Genomic DNA, 14,938 nt, shown 5'->3' with positions numbered 1-14,938 from the left:
GCAGCTACAAAGTAAGTTTGCAGCAAAGTAAGGGTTTATTGCAGGGCGCCGAGCAAGGGAGTGGGAGACAAGCCTCAGATCCATTCCAACTTGTTCTTTGAGTTAGGGGGTTTTTTTTAAAAGGGAAAGAACAAAGAGGCTGGGATTAATCATGTCCTGTGACATTTCTTTGACATTCCTTATTTGAGGTTTCGGAGTAAAGATGTCTGTGGTTTACGATTCTCTGGCGGAGTGGTCCATGGCTTGGGGGCCTGTTAGTTCATCTTGCCCTGGAGAAACAACCTGAATTTGTAGTTAAGGGTGATATCTAAACAGCATCTTTAGCACATTAACGATGTTATTGACAACAGCAATTTTCGTACAATAATGACTATCGACAGCAGCAGTTTTAGTCATCTGACTTGTGGATTAGTGTTCAGTTATCCCAGGGTTGAGGTCAGAGGGGACAAGAAAGGGAATAAAGTTTTAGATAGAGAGGTTCATCATAAACGCGGCTTTAGGGGGGACTCGGTTTGAACACCTCACTCTAATCCCGGCCATTGCCTAGAGCCTCTCGGGGAATACACAGCCCCCGTGGGAGAACAGCTATCTTTCAGGGAGCCTTTGAAGAGCATGGTGTTGGGAGTGGAAACTTACATGGATTTAGTTAATTTTTACCATCTACATTTCTGGCCAAGAAACTGTCTTGGTAAGATGCAAAACTCAGTCATGTGCCTGCCAACAGTGCCATAGCCTCGGGCCGTCAGGCAGTTGGCCCTGCCCCACGCTGGCCCTGGAAGTGTCACCTCTTCAGGTGCCCGGTGGAGCCTGTTCCCTTTGGAAGTCCTCCAGCTCCTGTCTCCCCCCGCCGCCGCCCCCCCCCCCCCCCCCCCCCAGTGGCTGACGCTCTCTGGGCAATTCTCCATTCATTAACCGTTCCCTCAGGGTTTAAGGCAGAGGAAAGAAGCTAATACCTAGTGTGGAACTTGGCATAGGGAAGGATGGCAGGAGCGAGATTGGAGCCAGTGGCTTAGATGCACGGAGGGGATTTGCCGCCCTGCTCTGCTGGCTTGGTCTCCAAGGTCATGGTGAAGATGCACACATTTTACTTGGGGAGAGAGAGGGAAAAGGGCCGGTTGTGGAGGACATCTCTGCTTCCCATGAAGTGACAGAGAATATGCCCCAAGGAACCCTAGTCAGGACACACCAGGGGCTGGGGCAGTTTTCAGAGCCCAGAGGATCTGCTTAAAGAATGGGCTTCTGGTGACTGGTTAAGGGGGGCGGCATTGGGAAGAAGAAGAAAGGGGAGGGACTGGACGTGGTGAGGGGGAGAAAAGCCAAAGGTGGCCAGGCTCACCGTCTTGCCTGAGGCTCACCGTCTTGCCTGGGGCTTACCTGGAAATTTTGCCTTGGGGTTGACTCATTATTACGGCTAACAGTTATGGAGGAATGGGAAGAACTGGCCTATGAGTGGCTAAGTCATTTTATGGACAAATATGTACCTCTATTTTCCTAACTGTAAAATGGGACAGCAGCTTTCCAGGATGGCACTGGGCTAGGAATGTGGGTTTTGCAGCTGCAGCACTGCTGGTGTTCCCGTCCAGCTCTGATGCTTTCTGTGTGAACTTGAGCATCTCTAAGCCTAGACAATCTCTCAGCAGCGAATGAGAGAAACACACTGGGGTTGGGGGATGGGGAGAGATCTCTACGGGACCCACATGCTGAGGACTGAGACCTGAATTCTCCATACTGGAACATGATTTTATAAACTATGCCCATGTAGATCTGACTCATGCTTTCTGGGTTTGTGTGGATAAAACAGAAACTAGCCAGAGCAGATTCTAGAGAACAGAACTGGTTCTGCTTGGAATCATGTGAGACAAATCAACAGTAGCTTGTCAAAAAACTGTAGGACTAGAGTCTTGGGAAACCACCGTATGTTAATGACTGAATTTAGTTTTGTGAGTATCTGCATACATGTGATGTAAATTTAAATTCTAACCTTCTCACAATGTATATCTATCTGTGAAGTGTTAAAAAACAAAATTCAAGTGAGTAAATTTGAAGATCTAATTGAGTTTATTAAGTGACTGATGAGTTGGGCAGCATCCATTCTACCAGCTAGAAGGAGACTCGGAGAAGCTTGTACAAAATGGAAAGCTGTTTGTTTTTTTTTTAAATTTATTGATTTATTTTATTTATTTATTTTTGTCTGCATTGGGTCTTCGTTGCTATGCGCTGACTTTCACTAGTTGCAGCGAGCGGGGGCTACTCTTCGTTGTGGTGCAAGGGCTTCTCACTGCGGTGGTTTCTCTTGTTGTGGAGCACGGGCTCTAGCCACGTGGGCTTCAGTAGTTGGGGCACGTGGGCTCAGTAATTGTGGCTCGCAGGCTCTAGAGCCCAGGTTCGGTAGTTGTGGCGCATGGGCTTAGTTGCTCCGCAGCATGTGGTATCTTCCTGGACCAGGGCTCAAACCCGTGTCCCCTGCATTGGCAGGCAGATTCTTAACCACTGTGCCACCAGGGAAGCCCTGACCCTCTTTTTAAATGTTGCAGTTAAACACGACAGTTTGTAAAGAATTTCCAGAGAGTTTATAAACTCAGGGGGTCCATCTCTGTTTAAGAAACTGAGTGCACGGACTTCCCTGGTAGCTTTCAGGTTTGCATTCCTGCTTTCAACTTTGTATAATTACTTAGGGATTACTTTGTATGTACTCTCAGATATGTCTATTTGCCAGCCACTGCCCGTGCAAATATTCGACTTGAAAAGAGTGTGTGTATAAGGCCGCGTGTTTGGATAACACTCCCAGATCATTCCATGTGGGAAGAATTCCACTAGAAAACACACCCACTGTTTCTTCCACTGATTCAGCTTTGAACCTGCTTAAGCCAATTTGTTGCTATTCTGATCACGGTCAGCAGTTATATTAAAGTCCTGATAAATCAATTTACAAGTCAAGCAGTTTCGCACTGCAGGGTATTACTTTGTGGGGAGAGAAGAGATGGGAGTAGTAGCTTGGGATTCATCATCGATGCACCTCTCTTGTGTAGACCCTCTCCTTAGAGTAGGATTTTGTGCAGGCATGCTATAAAGCAAATCTTATGAAGCCTGAAACAGCACAAAGTGAACTTTCCAGGTTCTCAGAATCCCTGATTGTTAAAGGTCAGGTTTCTCTCTGTGGGGAAGTTGGACCCTGAGTACAGAGCCAGGTTTATGCCTTCAGATGAACTTGTGAGTGCTATGGTACCCAGTGCTTCCAAGAACCAGAAGAGCCATCTGGGGTGAGAGCACAGCTTTGACCTCCCACCCCCAACTGGCTCAACAAGAGACAGACATAGCAAAGAAAGAACCTTCTTGGAAGTGTTGCCATTTGCAATTTTTTTTTTTTTTTTTTTTTTTTTTTTTTGCATAGCAGGTGGTGGGTAGAATATTGTGGCTGGGAGTTTTCCTGCTCAACTAAAGTCATGGTTCTTTGATTAAATCCATATCTCCTCAGAAGATTATGACCCATCCAGAAGGCTTTATGCTTCACTTTTGAGTGCTGGGGAGGACAGGAGGCCTGCTCTCATAATTTTGTTTTTATTAGAAGCATTTATCACACTGTCGTAACTCTTACTTTTGTATTAAAATTTCCACATGGCATTTTTAAAGTAAAAGCTTTGTCTTATTGCAATTTTTTTATTGAAGTGAAAATCACAGGACATAAAATTAACCATTTTAAAGTGAAAAATTCAGTGGATTTAGTATATTCACAGTGTTGCACAATCACCACCTCTGTCTAGTTCCAAACATTTTCATCACCCCGTAAGGAAACACTGGACCCATTAAGCAGTTACTTTCTATTCCCCCCTCTACCTAGAATCCTGGCAGCCAGCAATCTGCATTCTGTCTCTATGGATTTATCTATTCTGATATTTCATATAAATGAAATCATATAATATGTGGCCTTTTAGGTTGCTTCCTTCACTTAGAATAATATTTTCAAGGTTTATCCACATTGTGGCAGGTATCAGAACTCCATTCCTTTTTATGGCTGAATAATATTCCATTGTGTGGATCTGCCACATTTGGTTTATCCATTCATCTGTTCATGGACATTTGCGCTGTTCCCACCTTCGGTTGAATGCTTTGTTTTGGAATTAGACACCAGAGCATACGGCACTAAGTGGCAACTCATATGGTGGCAAGATTCTTTGATGGAAGAGTCACTCCATGGTACACATAGCAAGGGAGAAATGATAATTCTATAGGAGACAGAAAGAGAAGAAAGTTCCTGGTAATTGTCTAGTCCATGATGAAGACTGGAATGGCTCTGCTTTACCGCCCCTGATTTACCTTGGTTCTCAAGATTGATTAGACAAGGCATAATATACACTAGTTAGAAATATTTCCAGCCCTGCCTTGCTTCACAGTTACCATTTTAAAAAAATCATCCATAGTTCAGTAGAACTTAAACATTTCTTTTCATTTGTATATTTGCCTGCCACAAAACATTTGTCTTTATTTCAAGAGTTTTTTCAAGTCAACTTTCCTCAAACAATCCACGGTGAAATTCAACAAATAAACCACATTTCCTGTCACTTATGGAGACAGAAAGTCGAAGATGGAGGAACACTTAGGCTTCAGTTTTAATTCCTCTAACGGCAAGATTTTTCAGTGTGTGGCATATTCCAAGACCTTACCACTGAGAACTTTTCCTTGAAAAAAAAATATAGGAGCTGGCCTATTTTCTGCTGTCAAATTTTGATACACTCTCCTGATTCATTTAAGGTACGTGGACTCAGTGCTTTTAGAAATTTTCCTTTTCTGACCCAATGGAGAAATCCACCTGGATAAGAACCAGTCAGGCAGATTGCATGGTCAGACTCAGACGTGGTGTTCTTTGTTTTTGTTTTTGCTTTTTTACCAAGGAAATCTTCACTGGCCATTTGTTAGGGCATAATTTTTAGGGATGTAATTATTACTGTAATTTTTAGAGATGTGTCCATAGGAATTTTTAGGGATGTGTCCACAGGAATCCCAGGTGGGGTTGCATAGAACAGTGTTTCTGTCTACGGCTCCAGAGGGAGCCCCCAAGGAGTCTTCTTTATCTTCCTAAGTCTTGGTGATTTATAGTTTGCATTCTAGTCTCAGAGAACACAGATCTCATGAACCCCAAAGTGGTTTGCTTTGCTGCTGGTAATCTAGTTTGCAAAGTTATTGCTTTCGAGAGATTCCTAATGTGGTCTTAGATATATGGTCTCATGTCAAATTCCAGTGGAGAAACGAGGAATAATGCTCTCCCATTCGCTCCTAGCCTCGGGTTCCAGTTTCCAGTTTTATGACAGGTAACAAGAGAATAACGAAAGAAACAGATATTCTTAGAGCAATTAAAAATGTGCATGGGAACAAAATGAAATGTAGCCACTTGTTTTTAGTCAGTTTTCTCACCATCCTTTTGGGTCCTCATCACACCCATTCTCAGTCCATCTTTTTCTTAGGCGCCCATTGATAGGGACCGTGGGTGATTTTGAATCTGATGTCCTTGGTTCCGAGCTCTACTACTTACCATCTGCGTCACATTGAGCAAGTTACTTAACCGCTCGAAATAGCAACCTCCTCATCTATAAAGTGGCAATAATTCCTAGGGGTTATTGTGAGGATTAAGTGAGATCATATATGTAAAATGCTTAGCCCTGTCCTAGCTACTTAAACAAGGTACAGTAAAAAGGTCCATATTATTGTTATTCAAGTAAATGCCGAACATGTCACTCAACTTCAGTTCTTTGAGAGAAACATCCATCCGAAGCACATGAGATGGTTCATAATTAAGTGTTCGTGTTACCAGGTAACATCAAGACCATGACAACGAGTGTAGCCTTATATTCCAGAACAACATAATGTGGATAAATGGAGCCATCCCAAATTCAAATGGAAAATCTGCTTTGCTGGAAGAGATTCTAAGCAGGATGAATGTGTGTGAAATTGACTGCTGAGAAATAAGATTCCATGGGCAAGAGCAACTGCTCAGGAATTTTAAAAATATATGGTTGACAATGATCAATAGCCATTACATAGGTTACCAGCAGGAATTTACCTTTTTGATAATTCATATATGTGTCCAGCAGACATTTATTGAATTCCCAAGACCGGCCATGCCAAGTACTGACACTGGGGAGCAGAGTCCCTGTCCTCAAGGAGCTCGTGATCTGACTGTGTGCAGAACACATCTGGAACAGAGCGGTGGTACACATAACCCTGCAGGGCCCCGCTGGCTGCTTGAGGCAGGGTACCACAGGGAAGGGGGAGATTTCCCCTCTACCCCTGTTGAGTTCTTATAGCTGCACTAATAATAAAATTGACACAAGACAGATTAACAGGAGAAAAAGAACCTTTTTCGTTCATGAGCATGGAGGTTTTATAGAAATAGGACCTAAGAAGTGGCCAAAGCAGGAAGCTTCTATGTTTTTTAGACAAAGAAACAGTACATTTGAGAGGAATTGACAGGACACAAAAACTTAGGTTTTGGGTGCTCAATTAGTGATGAATTTAAACAGAATTTGGTCTTGTAGTAAATGAAAAGAAGTAACAAGGTTTGTTTATTTGTTTATATAGGCTTCTCAGCCCGAATTCCCTATCTCTGGCAATAAGAGTGTCCTTCTACTTCCAGATGCGGCGAGTGTCCCTTTCACATGAGAGATTTATTTCCTCCTTTCAGGGAGACAGAGAGGAGGGTCAGTATGTCCCTCTTGCATTGGCTGTTTCTTAGGTCACTTTCATTCAAAATAATCAATATGTCACGAGGCACATTTTGGGGCAGCCTACTCTGGGCTCCAACAGTACCGGTGAGCTGAGGGTTGAAGAAAAGAAGCAGGTAAATAAGCCGGGGGGTTGGAGAGGCGGGATCCTTCCAGTGGATTCTCTGTCTGCTGAAGGAAGCTCCGCAATTTTTGTTAGTTGCAGCCAAAAGAGTATTAATTAGAAGAGACATCCAAAGAGGAAAAGTCGATTGTTCGAGGACCTTGAAGTGAAAAGAACAAAGTGCTCAAAAAAAAAAAAAGAAAAGAAAACCAAATCTGCATTACCAAGGAGGGAGATGTGCTGGAGGCTGACCACTGGGAACAGAGGCAAAGACCATCGTGGTGAGTAGGTGAACCTTGCGCATTTGGTGTTGCTGGTGCACAGGGCGGGTAGGCTGGGGTGGTGACAGTGGAAGCGGGCCAAGTGGCAGGGACCACATGTACAAATCCTGAACTCTATCCATAGGTGACAGGAAATCATAGAAAAGCTTTACGCACAGGAACATTGGGGTCAGATTTCTGGACGCTGTTAATTTTTTGCTTCAATTTTAGAAAATTGCTTCTCTTTCATCAGTTTCCCTCTCTCTCTTTGTCCTTCTACATGTTCAGTAAGAAAACGGGGTGATGAAAATTAACTTGATTTCTCTCCCTTGCACTGCATGAGTGATTGCAGCTTTGCAAAGCAACTTCCCATCTGCTGCGTCATGGGCTCCTCCCAGGAACAGTGCTGTTAGCTGAGAGATTTGGGAATGAGCTTTTGAGGTATAAGTAAGGGAGGCCACCCCCGGGACAGTGCCGTTGACTGGAGTAGACACAAGATCAAATGTCATTCATTTGACTCTTTGCTTTCCTAGAAGCAGGTCACTTACTATAAGGAAGTTATTAATTCCTTCCCAAGCCTCAGTTTTAAAAATTGGCCCCTTTCTGCATGTTCCCAGGACACTTGTCAAGTGTTGGTTTCCTTTCTTACGGTAATTGCGCCTTTCTGTCATCTTGACATTTCTAGCTTTTGGGGAGAATTCTGTGCCCATGGTCCTCCAGCATCTCTGCTTCCTTCTAGACACAGATTTGGTTTATCTATCTATCTATCTATCATCTCTCTATCTATCATCTATCTATCTATCATTTATTTATTTAGGATCCTTTGCTCTTTTCCTTTCATGGTCTTCTCATAATCATCTTTGGCTCATTAGATGTCTTCTAATTAACACTCTTTTGGTTGCAAGTAACAAAAATCACTTGAGCTGGTTTCAGCAGGCAGAATTCTTTGGAAGGGCGTTGGGGCCTGTGGCAGAACCAACCCAAGAACAGGGACATGACGGGGTCTCAGCAGAGACTAGAGCCAGGTTGCTGCCAACATCTCCTGCAATTTATAACTCCCCACACACACCCTAGTAAGGCTGAGCGGCCTCTCTTTGTCTTCATCCCAATCCCTGGGGTAGAGGCTTTTGGTCTGTGGTTGGGGGATGGGAGAGAGGTCATTCTGTGTCAACATGACCATTCCCACTGCAAGCCTATGGATAGAGAGGAGGGGGCAATCCCTCAAGAATGGCACTGGGCAGAAACCAATGAATTTGACCACACGAAAGTACAGTTTGGCTATGTTTTTAAATAGAGGCTGGAATTTTGTTGTTGTCATTGTCATTTGAAAAGAAGAACTTGTTGTCCTACTGAGTCTTGTAAAAGTCGTTCAAGTTATTATATTGATATTTATTCTTCTCTTCATTTTCTTTGCATGGATCTCCTTTCCCTTGACCCTTCCAGTCAAAAAATTCTACAATCCTTTCCCTTGGCTTTTTCTCATTACTTTAAATTTAGAAGTACATGCATTTGTGTGTGTGTGTGTGTGTGTGTGTGTGTGTGTGTGTGTGTGTGTTTGCAGACTGAGCTGAACCTGGTGTTCAGACATATCTGAGCATGTGTGATAATGGGTGGGCAGAGGGCTATAGACTGGAAGTGGGGGGAGGAGAGATTTTTGCATTGGAGCAGAGGGAGAGCTTGGGTTGAGGAGGACAGCAAGGCTCACACCTTGCAGATTTGCCTCCAGTTCAGAATCAAGAACTTAGTCTCAGCCCCGTAGAGAGTGTGGCTGCCGGCAGAAGCTGTAGGAACTAGTGAGGCCCTGGGGTGCAAGTTGCACTTCAGTGTGTGATGCACTTCCCTCTCCTGCATGGAACAGTGTGGCGTGGATGTGGTGAAGACCCCCAGGACCTTCAAGCAGATTTGACGCCTCCAGGGACACAGGACTGAGAGCACCAGGTGATGGCACTCTTGGCATATTGACAACTAACTCCATTAGCTGGATTGGTTACAAACGGAAGAGACCCCGTCAGACTGGCTCCAGCACAAAAGGGGACTAACCAGTGCTTGCATCTGTCGAGTCCAGGACAGATGTTTGGGCCTGGATGGATGAAGAAGTTCAAATGATGACCCTTGGACTCTCCATCTCTCTGAGGATTGGCCTCGTTAATAAAGCCTTTATCCACCTTTAAGGAAACATGCTGTGCTCAGGTGAACATCCTTCCAGGGTAAAAAAACTCAGTGGAAAGTTACCTTTTCTCTCCCGTTATTTGTGGAGAAGAACTCTGAGTGGCCAGGTTGGAGCTGTGCCCACTTTTGGACCAATCATTGTTGCTGGGGAATGGGATCTGTGGTTGGCTGAGTCCAGGCAGGGTGCCCCATCTTGTGGCTGTGACTGAAATTCTACCAGCACGATAGGGAATGGGGGAAGGGCCTTGAGCAGACAAGACACACATTTCCACTACAGCATTGTCCTGAAGGGCGTCCTGTCAATGGCCCGCCCTAGGGAGGAGCTACCTCAAGGGGCTTTTGGAGAGCAGATATCAATGACAGGAGGATGCAGAAGATGATGTTACAAGGACTATACAAGAGCACACGTGAGATACCCCTAGGGAGCCCCAGAAATGCAGAAGAGTCTGAGGTCCCACGCTAGCCTGCAAAATCTGAGTGAATATTGTAATTGGACCCCACCGGTGGCCAGCCAGAGCCTGGGCAGCCTGGGAAGTGATGCTTAGTTATAGCCTGAATTGTCTTAGTTTACGTAACCGCAGAGGGTGGGAAAGCGCATTTACCTGAGAAGTGTAGGTGAGTGCCTGTCACTGTTGACTGCACATTTGATATTTGCGGTCATAAAAATTTGGAGTGAGTCCGGTCATCCCCGCCACGTGAGTCTCTCCAGAAATGTCCTACTATGTACCTGGGTTAAACAGGGTTGGGGTTTTGTGAGAGGAGTACAACGGAAGGAAAGAGCAACCAGGGAGTTAAGGGTATTTGCAAGGAAGTGTTTCTACTGCTGGACTGTGGAATTTAGCCTGGGCAAGGAAGTGAGGTTAGGATGAGGGTTCTGGATAGGGAAAAAAATGGTCAGCTGAATGGACTGCCCGAGGTCTTTGCTAAAGAGGGAGCGCTAGAGAAGGTGAGGGGAAGGGTAAGAGGGGATGGTCAAAGAGTTTGGATGTTACATTGAGATTTTGGTGGGGGCAGCATTATTGGTGATGATTCCAGTTGTGAGCCTGCGATGCAGTAGAGGAAAAGATGATTGAAACTAAGATTAAAAGAAAGAAACTGGGTGATCAGAGTGTGGGGTGGGTCATCCAGATAGATGTTGAAGTCACTGAGAATAATTGTAACAGTAGGAGGAGGAGAAAGGGCGTGAGGCAAATGCCCAAGTCATCAGAGAATGGGGAGGATCGACCCGGAGGTTGGTAGGTGAAAACCAGAAGGAAAGGTAAAGTCTGATAATGGATGCTCTATTCCCAAGAGCTTCAGCACCTCCAGGCTTTGTGGGATGTGAAGTGCAGAGGAAAAGCGGTCTCCACTTGAGAGGGCTGCAGACAGGGCTACCTCCTTAGGGTCACGTGGAACCATCATCGTACCACATTGTCATCTCTAGGAATGGCACCCTCTGAACTTTCTCAAATGGTGGGCTTGGCTTCAGGGAAGGGGTGTGATTAGAGGCCAACAGATTCCCCGAGGAACAAGAAGGAAGTGTTCCGAGAAGAGGCTGAGGGATTTAGGGGTGTGTTGATAATAGACATGAGAAGCAGGGTTCTGGAGGGCAGTGAGGTGAGGGATGGAGAGTTGAGGGGCGTGCATGGAGCAGAATGAATGTAGAAACTTACATGGAGCCTCTGCTAAACACAGAGTTGCCCGTGTAAGAAGCAGCCCTTTTACAAAGCGACAGCTGCAACTTATAGCCTCCAACCTAATAAGTTTGACTTGGTCCTCATGTTAGAAGCCACTGTGTGTTTTTTGTGTTCGTGGCATCATGGAATATCTGGGAGTTCTTTGCCCAAGCCACGTGGCATGTGGGATCTTAGTTCCCTGACCAGGGATTGAACCCGTACCCCCTGCAGTGGAAGTGCGGAGTCTTAACCCCTGGACCGCCAGGGGAGTCCTCAGGGAACATCTTTTACAACAGATCACCCCATGGACTTCTTACTGGGGTTGAGTCTCAGTAGTCTTGGGGGGTGACCCTAGGAACCTCATAATCAAACCCTAGGAATGCTACGAATGCTATTTTAAGTCAGGCCACCCAAATGTGCCCCCGTATCACTGTTTTTGTATAACATGGTAGCAAACTGCCAAAATCTTAACTTTTAAAGTGTAGACTCCCTGCCTTATGCCAGAAAAGATACTAGAACCTTTATAATAATACATTTAGTTTAACAAGATTTAAAAAAAAAAGATGAGTAAAGAAATTGAGGTCAAAGGAAAATAAGGGTATGAAAGATATGACAAAGCCCAAGGTGAGGTTAGCACATAAAGTGCCCTTTGTTATGATCCCAAGTGTGTGGCTGTGCTTCTTAGCCTCCAAAGCTCAGGAATAAACAAGATTCATGGCAGGTAAAAGATTAAAAACAAACCAGTGGTTCGGAGAAGTGCAGCTACTTTTGTTACCGAGAGCTGAGACATTTCTCCTGTGGGTCTTCAGTAGGAGGCCCAGTGTGATGTAGCAGATAATATCCTCAAAAACATTCAGATAGAATATATAATAATGTATAATAATGCGCTTCCCAGGGTTGTTTCTCACGGTATCTTTCAACGTCAGTCAAATATAGTGGAAAAGTATAGTTCAGTAAAAACTTGTATATGGGAAGCAAAAATGGTTCAATTATTCTCTCTAAGGGTCTGGCTGACTCAAAAGGTTGCTTTTAAAATTAAAGGAATGAATGAACAGTGTGTTCTCTAAGCAGTCCTTCATCAATATTATTTCTTGCAATTAAGTTAGAGTTGCTAAGTATAGGCTAGCAGTGAGTTTGATGGTCTGTCCTCTGACAAGTAGTGACATAGCATCGACCAAGTCATCCTTCAAGGGCAGATTCCTGGACTGGAGAGGGGGTGGGCATCCTCTTAAGAAAACTGAGGGTCTGACCAGGACATGTGCCTGAGTTGGCGCTGGTCCACCTGCCCACGGAGGTGGGTCACAGAAGTACCTGTCAGCAGGGCCAAATTTTTCCTTAGAAAGCAATTCAGGGTGTGTTCTAACACCTGGATAATGGGTGAGTAAAGGCCCCAAATTTTATGTCAGTCTTAGCTAGGAAAGCCTTTAAAGCAGATCTGTGCACTGTGCATTTTTGAGGTCCTGTGCTGCGCTGAGTGTTAATGATAAGGGCAAACTCCTTACCTTCATGGAGCTTGCTTTCTGGTGGATGGAAGATGGAGAGCATTGACGTAAATGAATGGATAAATAAAATGATAATTACAAGCTGCGCTAAGGGCTGGGACGGAGGAAGATAAGATGAGGTGAGGAGGCCCTTCTGAGGAGGGAACGCTTAGGTTGTGCACTGAACAAGACACTGACCTTGCAAGGGTCTGGGAAAAGAGCCTTCAGGAAGAAGCAATGACAAGAGCACGGACAGAGCCAGGAAGGGCTCGATGGTGAAGGCACTGAGGACAGACCTGTGTGGCCGGAGCCCAGGAGCTGTATGGGGAGGCGTGAGATGAGGCTGAGAGGCAGTGGAGGGCTGGCGGAGGAGACCTTAGCAGGACACAAGACAGTCTTGGTTGTCTACAACTTTAAGCATTGTATCTTGTTTGTGTCTTCTTTAAAATGACTTAGTTGCCAAGTATGTCCTTAGGGAACTCAATGAGTAAATTCACTGTCCAAGTTGGTTAGTACAGTTATAGTTAAAATTGTGGGGCAGCACAGTGAATTTTATGCTGTGTGAATTATATCTCAATTAAAAGAAATTGTGAGGGCAAGGGTCACATCTTGGTGACCAATGTGTCATATATCCAGTTGGTGCTCAATAAATGATTTTGATGAGAAAAAGAAAGGTTAACTTTGGGAGGGTTGATGTTTAGTCCTTTGGTTAGTCCTTATCTAGCGTGGTCAGTTGTTTATTTTGACCCCTTCTTATTTGTGACAACATCCTGTTCGTGCAGGGAATGCTATCTTTTGGTTAGGTAGTCAGAGTCGTTCTAAGGATTTTCAGTCTTCCATAAGGTATCAAGTCATTAGGGAACAAGTGAAAAAAAAAAGGTGGTGTTGGGGGAGAACTTACTCCTGTATCATTCTTCTGGGAAAGATCTACTTTTCTAAAGGGAAATTCTTACCAATGCCAATTGTTGAGGTCCTGATAAGGTAAACGATATAGCATTGAGTTGTCATAACCCAAAGCTGGCACCATAGACTACCTTACAAAGGGAGCCCTACTCTTCTTTGTGCGCAGTTGGTTTCAGGAGTCCCTACAAACAATTTCTTTGAAGTAGATTAAAAGAAGTTCTCTGCTTTCTTGTTCATAGCATAGTTCTGTTTAGCAAACACTTTCTTCTCAATTAGTATAATACACAGGGAAGCTTTAGCTGGGAGCAGTTCATGATCACAGATGCCCAGGGAGAGGCCTGTGTGCTGTTGATGGGCTGGGCTGGGCCTCTGGCTAGTTTCGTCTCTCTCTTTTTTTTTTTTTTTCGGTACGCGGGCCTCTCACTGCTGTGGCCTCTCCCGTTGCGGAGCACAGGCTCCGGACGCGCAGGCTCAGCGGCCATGGCTCACGGGCCCAGCCGATCCGTGGCACGTGGGATCTTCCCAGACGGGGGCACGAACCCGTGTCCCCTGCATCGGCAGGCGGACTCTCAACCACCGCGCCACCAGGGAAGCCCTAGTTTCGTCTCTTTTGTGTTGAATCTCCTCTCTATGGAACTGATAAAAGCCCCATCATTCACTTAACCCTGAAGGGGTGGTGTATGAAGTGATGGTCTTCAATTTCAAATGTTCGCCCCTTTTCTTAACTTGCTTTATTTTAAATTCTAGAATGGAAAACAAAAGGTAGTGCTCTTCAAAGATGGACAAATAGGGGGCTCTTTGGAAGACGTACTTTTTTGGGAAAAGGTAACTTCAAATATTACGTAAGTGACACATGCTTTGTTGTAAAATATTCCATCAATACTGAAGTTGATAGAATGATAGAACTATAGAGTACAGTGCCTCTCCATTCCTCTCCCAGGATTCAGGAATGCCCACAATAGACGGCTATGCTTTCAGTTTCCTGTGCATTTGCAGATACTCATGTCCATATGTGTATGTATACACGTGTATATAGTTTTATTATTTTTCTATTGTTCTACATGATTTAAAAAATTATTTTGTGTTTATTTTATTTACAAATTTAAAAAATTTTGAAATAATTACAGATCCATAGGAAGTTGCAGAGTCAGTGCAGAGAGGTCCCCTGTACCCTAACCCACTTTCCCCTGAAGGGGAATAGAATATACCACCCCAAAATATGCCACTTTGATGTTTGTTTATTTATTTATTTTGGCTGTGCTGGGTCTTAATTGCACCATGCAGGCTATTTGTTGCAGCATGCGGACTCTTAGTTGTGACATGCACATGGGATCTAGTTCCCGGACGAGGGATCAAACTCACGCCCCCTGCATTGGGAGTGTGGAGTCTTAACCACTGGACCACCAGGGAAGTCCCCCAAATGTGCCACTTTGGCATATTGATTATTTTGAATTAAAGTTACTTAGGAAACAGCTGATGCAAGAAGGACACTCTGACCTCCTTTGTCCCCCTGAAAACAGGAAATACGTCTCCCCGGTGAAAGGTACCAATCCTGTACCAGGAGGGTGGAAGGCATCCTTATCAACAGAGACTGGAGTTTAGGTCCGAGAAAGCTGTATAAAAACAAACCTTGTGGGCTTCCCTGGTGGCG

General features: G+C 44.6%; 1 long non-coding RNA gene across 1 annotated transcript; it reads left to right on the top strand.

Annotated features, from left to right (window-relative positions):
• The first annotated feature begins 846 nt into the window (after positions 1 to 846).
• On the top strand, positions 847 to 13,697 carry LOC109550706 (uncharacterized). The gene is made up of 3 exons (XR_004522551.2): positions 847 to 4,749; positions 6,574 to 7,100; positions 8,938 to 13,697. It is a non-coding gene; the product is annotated as an uncharacterized lncRNA (long non-coding RNA).
• The last annotated feature ends 1,241 nt before the right edge of the window (positions 13,698 to 14,938 follow it).

The sequence above is a fragment of the Tursiops truncatus genome, chromosome 16 (assembly GCF_011762595.2).
Source record: "Tursiops truncatus isolate mTurTru1 chromosome 16, mTurTru1.mat.Y, whole genome shotgun sequence".
NCBI lineage: Eukaryota > Metazoa > Chordata > Mammalia > Artiodactyla > Delphinidae > Tursiops > Tursiops truncatus.
This window is presented reverse-complemented; position numbering and strand designations above follow the sequence as displayed.